This window comes from Harpegnathos saltator, unplaced genomic scaffold (assembly GCF_003227715.2).
Source record: "Harpegnathos saltator strain DR-91 unplaced genomic scaffold, Hsal_v8.6 scaffold617, whole genome shotgun sequence".
NCBI classification, from domain to species: Eukaryota; Metazoa; Arthropoda; class Insecta; order Hymenoptera; family Formicidae; genus Harpegnathos; species Harpegnathos saltator.
Genome location: NW_020230446.1, coordinates 20,512 through 27,965, shown reverse-complemented (window position 1 = coordinate 27,965; position 7,454 = coordinate 20,512).

Genomic DNA, 7,454 nt, shown 5'->3' with positions numbered 1-7,454 from the left:
CCGGTCGAGGTGTAAACGAAATGCAAAGTGGTACAAACGGGTACAAACGATTCTCTATCGAACTCCGTTGTCCGTTTTAATATACCTTAAAAAATAGCGGAAGTACTATTTTAGCATTATTTGAGAAATTGAAAAATGCTGTATTTTCGAACGGGTCGAGGTACAAACGAAATGCAAAGTGGTACAAGCGGATACAAACGATTCTTTATGGAACCCCGTTGTCCGTTTTAAGATATTTTAAAAAATAGGGGAAAAACCCTTTTAACGTTATATGACTGAAACTGAAAATTGCTGTATTTCCGAAACGGTTGAGGTACAAACGAAATTCAAATTGGTACAAACGATTCTCTATCGAACCCAGTTATCTGTTTTAATATACCTTAAAAAATAGTGGAAGCACTGTTTTAGCGTTATTTGAAAAATTTAAAATGCTGTATTTCTGAACCAGTCGAGGTACAAACGAAATGCAAAGTGGTACAAACGGGTACAAACGATTCTCTATCGTACCTTTTGTTTTTGGTAACGCAGGGGAAATCCATCATGGATACCCCCGACCCTTTGGGGGGGTCGGGTATTATGTCAGACTCCTACTGACTGAAACCCCTGCGGGATGTCTACCATTCGGACCGTTGTGAGGGGAGTTAGGAGAACTCCTCCCTCATTCCCTCCCCAACAGCCCGGGCCTAGGGCTCTTCGGGAGCCCCACGCCATCGATTACCGCGCCCTGTCCCACTCGGGGAGTCCAGGACGCGTTCCCCCGGTCGATTCCCCAACCGGGTTGGCCTTCCAGTAATTACTTAGAGGGGGGGATATCCACCCTCTCTCCACGTCCCCCATTGATCCCCTCCAAATGAGAGGGGCGGGGGAGTGGAGCCCAGCCCCAAACCGGGTTTCCACTCATCCTTCTGCTACCCTATCCGACGCCTAGGGGGGAGACGGGCAGGCATCACGCACCCGTCTCCCTCCTCCCCCCGCGCGTCCGAAGACGAGCCCGAGGCGGCCGAGGAGGCGGCCTCCGTCTAGCCGGTGGCCTGTCCTCCTCGTTGGCCGACGCCCCCTCAGGCCCGCTGCCCAAACCCGGCGAACCCCGCCCTCCCCACCGCTGCCTGTGGCGGTCTCCAGGGCGATGCTCTCACTCGGCGGCCTTCTTTCGCGACAAAACACTGTAACACAAGGAGACCACCTTTCCCCATACCTCCTCGCTCCCGCACATAGCTCTTGCCATGCGCGGGAGCGACAACTCATTCTTCCCACAACCCACTGCCCGGGCCAGGACACCGCGCTACCTGCTCCAAGCTACACACTCGGCCAGGGTGTGGTGCACGGTGTCGTCCGGCTCCGGGCAGTGGTGGCACCCGGTGGTGGGCTCCTTCTTTATCTGGTGCAGGTAATGACCAAAACATCCATGTCCAGTCATCACCTGCACCAGATGAAATGTATGTCCGCGCCCCCTCCTGCCTGCAAATTTTGCAAGGCAGGGACGAACAGCCGTCGTCGTCAGCCGCCCGAACTCCCGCGGGGCGGACATCGCGTCCGCCCACCGCTCCAGAGTTCGGGCAGCCACCCGGGATCTCAGGGTCGTCAATTCCCTGGCCGTTAATTCTCCCCTTTCGCGGAGCTCCTTGACTCTCCAATAGAGGATATTTCGTTCCTCTTTAAGGACCTCCATGTGGGGGAGAGCCGACCAGGGTCGTCGCCGCCATATATGAAACGGAGCGGAACCCCCGAATCGCCCTCACAGCTACCGCCCTCAGCGCCTGGCGCATTAGGCGTTTGCTTTGAGCGGTGAGCAACAATTGGTACGCCTATATTGGCGCCCCATAGAGGGCGATCGAGAGAACTACTCCAACATATAGGCGGCGCGCGTGCCAACCCGGACCCCCCTGAGTTTGCATTAGTCTAGCTAGGGCCAGAGCTGCCTTTCTGACCCGGGGGGCCAGATCCCTGAAATGGGCCCTGAAGTCCAACCGGCCGTCCAGCGTCAGGCCCAGATACTTTATACTGGGCCGGACGCGGACGCGGACTCCGTTCACCACGACCTTGGTCTCCGGTGGCGCCCCACGGCTGCTGTTGTGAAAAAAGACGGCCTCCGATTTTTGGGGCGCCACCTTCATACCCAGGTCACGAATGGTGCCCACCACCGACGCCAAGACCACCTCCGCGTAGAGGCGGGCCTCCCACCAGTCTTCCCCCCGGCTACCACTAGGGTGTCATCTGCGTAGCAGATGACGTGGCAGCCTGGAGGGAGGGGCATTCGCAAAACCCTATCGAACGCGATGTCCCATAACACGGGGCCCAGAACGGACCCTTGTGCGTGCAATATTTTTTATTGCATTGTTATTATAATTAATTAGTTACAATAACAAGTAAAACAACCATATAACTCAGTGTTCTAATAAATAATGATAAATTTTATTTGTAAAAATTTGTTATTTTATTAAAAAATTTTTCGAAAGAAAGTTGCATGGCTTGAAGGATGACACAAGACGAAAATGTGGACTTGACCTTGAATGACCTTGTCAAAATCAGGCCAAGGTCATTAATGTTTTTTTAAATAGAAACTACAATTTTTTATTACATATTCTTGTAGCTTATCTCGAGAGCTTTCCAAAACACTCTAACAAAGTTACATTTCTTTGAGTACTTTCCGAATTATGAGGCTTGGAAGTTAAGGCAAGACCGATCACTGATCCGACCAATTAAGGCAAGATCGATTCGAATATGTCTTTAGCCGTTAATAAGTCTTGGCCTTAGAAGTACGAAATAAAACCTCCTTGCTTTTATTACAGTAGCCTGTAAGTTAACAAATATTCTTCACACATACAGAGTATTATTATATTTTTATTGAATAGTGCACTGAACAACTATGACATTGTTCTGAGAGTTTTCTCATTTAGAGCGATGAAACAAATATATTTTATGGATTTTTTTTCGCGCAGATAGAAAATTTCACGGATGTAATTGTTTTTGGAGATTATTTAATATTGTATGAAAAATATTTATTAACTTACAGGATATTGTAATAAAAGCAGAGGTTTCATTTCGTACTTCTTGATTCTGTTACAATATTCTTTTATATTTCATACTACATCCTTGTATAACTTAAAATTATTCTTAAAATATTATTAAGCAATCCAATAATCAAACCTGTGAACTTGCCCGACTCCGCAAAATAATTAATAAAATATATTTCATTTTCTTGGCGCCAAATATTATTAATACTATTACAAATAATATTACAAATGATATAAATTTTTACAAATAATAAAATTTGTAAAAATTTGTATTATTTGTAACATTATACAATTACAAATAAAATTGCAAATAATAATATTACAAATAATATATATTACAAATAATATTATTAATAATAAAATATTATTTGTAATAATTTCGGTGCGCCGAGTAGACAAAACTTTCAGTATTCTCATAGAGAGTAAAGGAGAGAGAGAGAGAGAGAGAGAGAGAGAGAGAGACAGTCGCGCCCGCGATTCAGATTATGGGCAAGAAAGAATTAGGCTCGCTGAGCGAGAACGAGAGCGACAAGGAGGGAATGATATTCTCTCTTTCTCTCTCGCTCGCTCGGCGCGTCGACAATTGCCGATCACGTGGCTCACACGGATTGACCGAGTTGGCTGTGTGCGTGCATGGGGGGGGGGGAAGGGGGAGAATCCTCGTGCAAGCCCGTCACCAAATTCGCATCACTGATACCAATGATGTCAAAACCGAACAAGCTGCGGACAAGCGTAACTTGTAAATATCGGAGATCAACTGTTTATCAGCTCATAGACAATTAATATGACGAGATACCCGCGGAGACCCGTGTACTTCTCTTTCGTCTTTGCATATAATTGCGATCAATAAAAAATTTTCACGAATTGTTCGGTTTTGACATCATTAGTATACGTGTGTATATGTGTGTGTATGAGTACACGTACAATTGTGATGTACACTTATCATGTTAGCATTGATCATTTTTATTCATGCTAAAAGAAATAAGTATGATTATGTAAAGAATTTGTTTGCGTATTGCTACGCCCGTGCCTTTGGGGGACATGTTATCCCCACGCTCCTGGGAGTGGACTGCAAAAGAATCGAGTAGAGATTATTTGACAGCTGTTGTTGTCAAGGAGGTTGTTAAAAAAATAAAAGAAAGAAGAAGAGATGAGAGAGAGTCGCCCTAGTCTTGTCACGACGAACGGACGTATTAAAATAAAGCTTCTTTCGTTTTGTTAATTCCGTGTTATTTTTCTTGCTCAAGGGCGCAACAGTATTATTATACATTCTACATAGTTTTCCCTGTGATAGCAAAAATAATACACTTGAACAACTTCTACGCTTATATCACAAAGCCTGATCCACTGCGCTACTGAAGCAAATTGGTAATTCTTCTGCTATAACGACATTAACAGAAAAGACTAGACTTCAAACTGCATTTCTCAAAAACGTTTAAGATTTGCACCGTTTTTGGATAACATTTGTTACTGTTCGGAACAAGACCGAACATATGATAGCTCCGGAGAGCTGGCTGGTAATAAGGGATCGCAGAGTGACGTCCGCCTGCATCCAGGTTCGCTCGAGTCCGCTCGACGACCGATCGGTCGTCTTGATTGAAGGCCGGGGCCCCGTAAGGTGACCACGGACCCTGCTGAACACGCAACGTCGCGCACCGACGCACCGCGCTCAGGGACGGCGGCGAAGCGATCGAGAGAGAGAGAGAGAGAGAGAGAGAGAGAGAGAGAGAGAGAGAGAGAGAGAGAGAGAGAGAGAGAGAGAGGACACGCACGCAATGATGTAGAAACGCCGAAGTAAAACGCAACGAACGCAGTAGACGCAATAAAGTGTCGCGGAAGTAATGTAGTAAAACGCAAGTGGAACAACGCAGGAGAACGACGCAACTATGTACAAGCGAACAACGTCGCTTACGCAAGGTCCCGCAGGACACACGTCCGTGACGTCAACGGTGCGCGGCACCCGGAGCACGCCAAGGACGTGCAACGAAACGACCTCCGTCGTTTCGGATGGCCTGCCCTTCCGGACGTAACGGCCAATAGCCAGCCACGGTCCCGAGGACGCGTGGGAATGGAGCTCCGAGAGCTCCGGCTCGCAGGACGACCGAGTCGCTCCTGCGAGAAAGCCAAGTTCCCAACGGACACTTGGACGAAGGAGCGCAAACGCTCTAGGACTGCGACCGAGCCGCTCCTAAATCGCCAAGGCCCCCTACGGACACTTGGGCAACAAGGAAGCTCGAAGCTCCGAGGAGACGGTCGAGTCGCTCCTAAGATCACGGCAACGCCGTGAGCCCGAGATCACAAAACGAGATTCGAACCATTAGCCTCAACCCAGCAGGGTGTATCGGCGCCACCTTCAACTCAGCAGAGTATATAGAGCAGTGGTTCGAATCTGAAACGGAAGACCGATCGCCCTAGGAAGCCTAGAAAGCGCGTCGGTAATCATCAGTACACGATGCACGAACGCGTAGCACTACTTGCTACCAAAACTGGCCAGGCAGAAGACAAGGCAAGGTACTAGGCACGGCGCGCCCGGTTATATATCCGAGCGGTCGAATCTTGCCTGCGGGCAGCGGAATCGCGAGCCGCGCCGTGTAGCGGCCGCGATTGGATCTACCGGGAGTCCCGCGCGCTTGCTCGCGAGAACCCGCGTCCCCCGCCGCTAGCGAGAACGCCCCGGGAACCAGGCCGCCCGCCCTGCAGCGTCGACTCGCACCGACTTTCCGTATGGCATCACGTGCCGTACGGAACAGTTACTATTACATCAATATTATACTTTTCTAAAAGCAAAATCGCGCGGTGATTTTGTTACGTCCTGCAGGAGGAACGCAACTTGACGCTTGCTTTCGCAAGCTCCGACGTACTCGCAAATCTGCGGAACAGATCAAGGATCGGAATGACCCCTTTATCTGGCGCAGACGTACGTCGGAGCTACGTCGGTGGTCCTTTATTTAGATCAAGGAACTGAATCCTTTTACCTGGGATAGGACCGTGAGCGACGGTTGAGGGAAGGGAGAATTTTTGGTTGAGAATAATTATTTGGAAAACGTGATTGGTTTACAATTACAAACAACTTATTTTATTAGTGATTAGACGGAAGTTCACAATGAAATAAAATTTGTAAGATTTTATAATGTGTCCGTATACATATGTGGTTAACAATCGCGCTCAGAACAATGATTCTCGATTACTCAGAACAATACTCCGTGTTCGTTATGTCCGACTGTGATCAAAAGGATTGGGCCACTGACATCTGATTTAACAATTAAGGAGGAATGCCAAGGGGGATAGAAAACGGAAGTAAAACGAAAGGAAAAGAAAAGAGAGAGAAGAAAGATAAAAAATGAAACGAAAGAGGTCACTCATGTAAAAGAAAATATAAATAACTTACTGCTGGACTTCTCTGATCTTAGTAGACAATGAAAGGTGTGGTTGCTGCGTCTCTGTGAGGATAAATGCCTCAAGTTCTGCGCCAAGGACAAGCAGCTGGTTTCGGCAGGATCGCTCTCAATGGTCCAAGAAAGCACAAGATCGTTGCACCGAATAATTAACAAGTGAAGAATACTGGTCGGTCTAAGCCACAAGTTGGCTTGATTGTTAAGAAACCCTGAAGGGGTGCTGGAGAGAAGCGTCTGTCCTGGCTGCTGGATCGGCGAGAAGTGAGCGAGGCTTTTGACTTTTCTCAAAAAGTCAACTCGGTTGAGAGAGTGGGGTTTTGGGGGAAATGTTCCAGAAGATTATTTTATAGGAGATAAGATGCATGTAGCAATAAGAGGATTTCGGAAGTCTTTTGTAAATAAAAAAACGTGGCAGCTATCTTAAAAAGTAAATATCGATATTTCTAAGAACGACGTCGTGGTACTGTTATCAATGATTAAGCGCGTGGGAAACAGGATAGAAGTTGGTTCAAGATTGTTAGTATCTTCGGGGTATTGAAAATTCCAGAGATATCATCGTGTGGTATCATGCCTGAGCGCATTCGGCCATATGATAAGTAATAAATTCGATTTCCCTTATTTATAAAAGAAGCTTAGGGTCCGCTGAATCAGCAGGACGTAACAATTTCAAGGATGAAGATTCCTCTTGTGTGAGATATTAATTATTCATTCTTTATTAATGGGAAAAGATTTTCCTTTGGTTTAAATGTTCAAGAAAAGTTATTTGTTCTCTGAAAATCTTTCAATTTTTATGTTCGTGAAAAGTTTATAAAATTCGTAAAGAAAGAAAATTATTTTACTACCTACCTGTTCAAGAGTTGCGCATAAGAGATATTTTAACAAATCTGAATCTGAATCAGTCAACAAATTAAATTTCTCATTCAAAGAAGCATATGTAGGGTAAACATAAGTAAGATAAGTATAAATAATAAATTAAATATTATTCTCTGAATATAATAATAAATAAATGTTTTTTTCTTTAGCTGAATCGAAGTAAATATTCTAT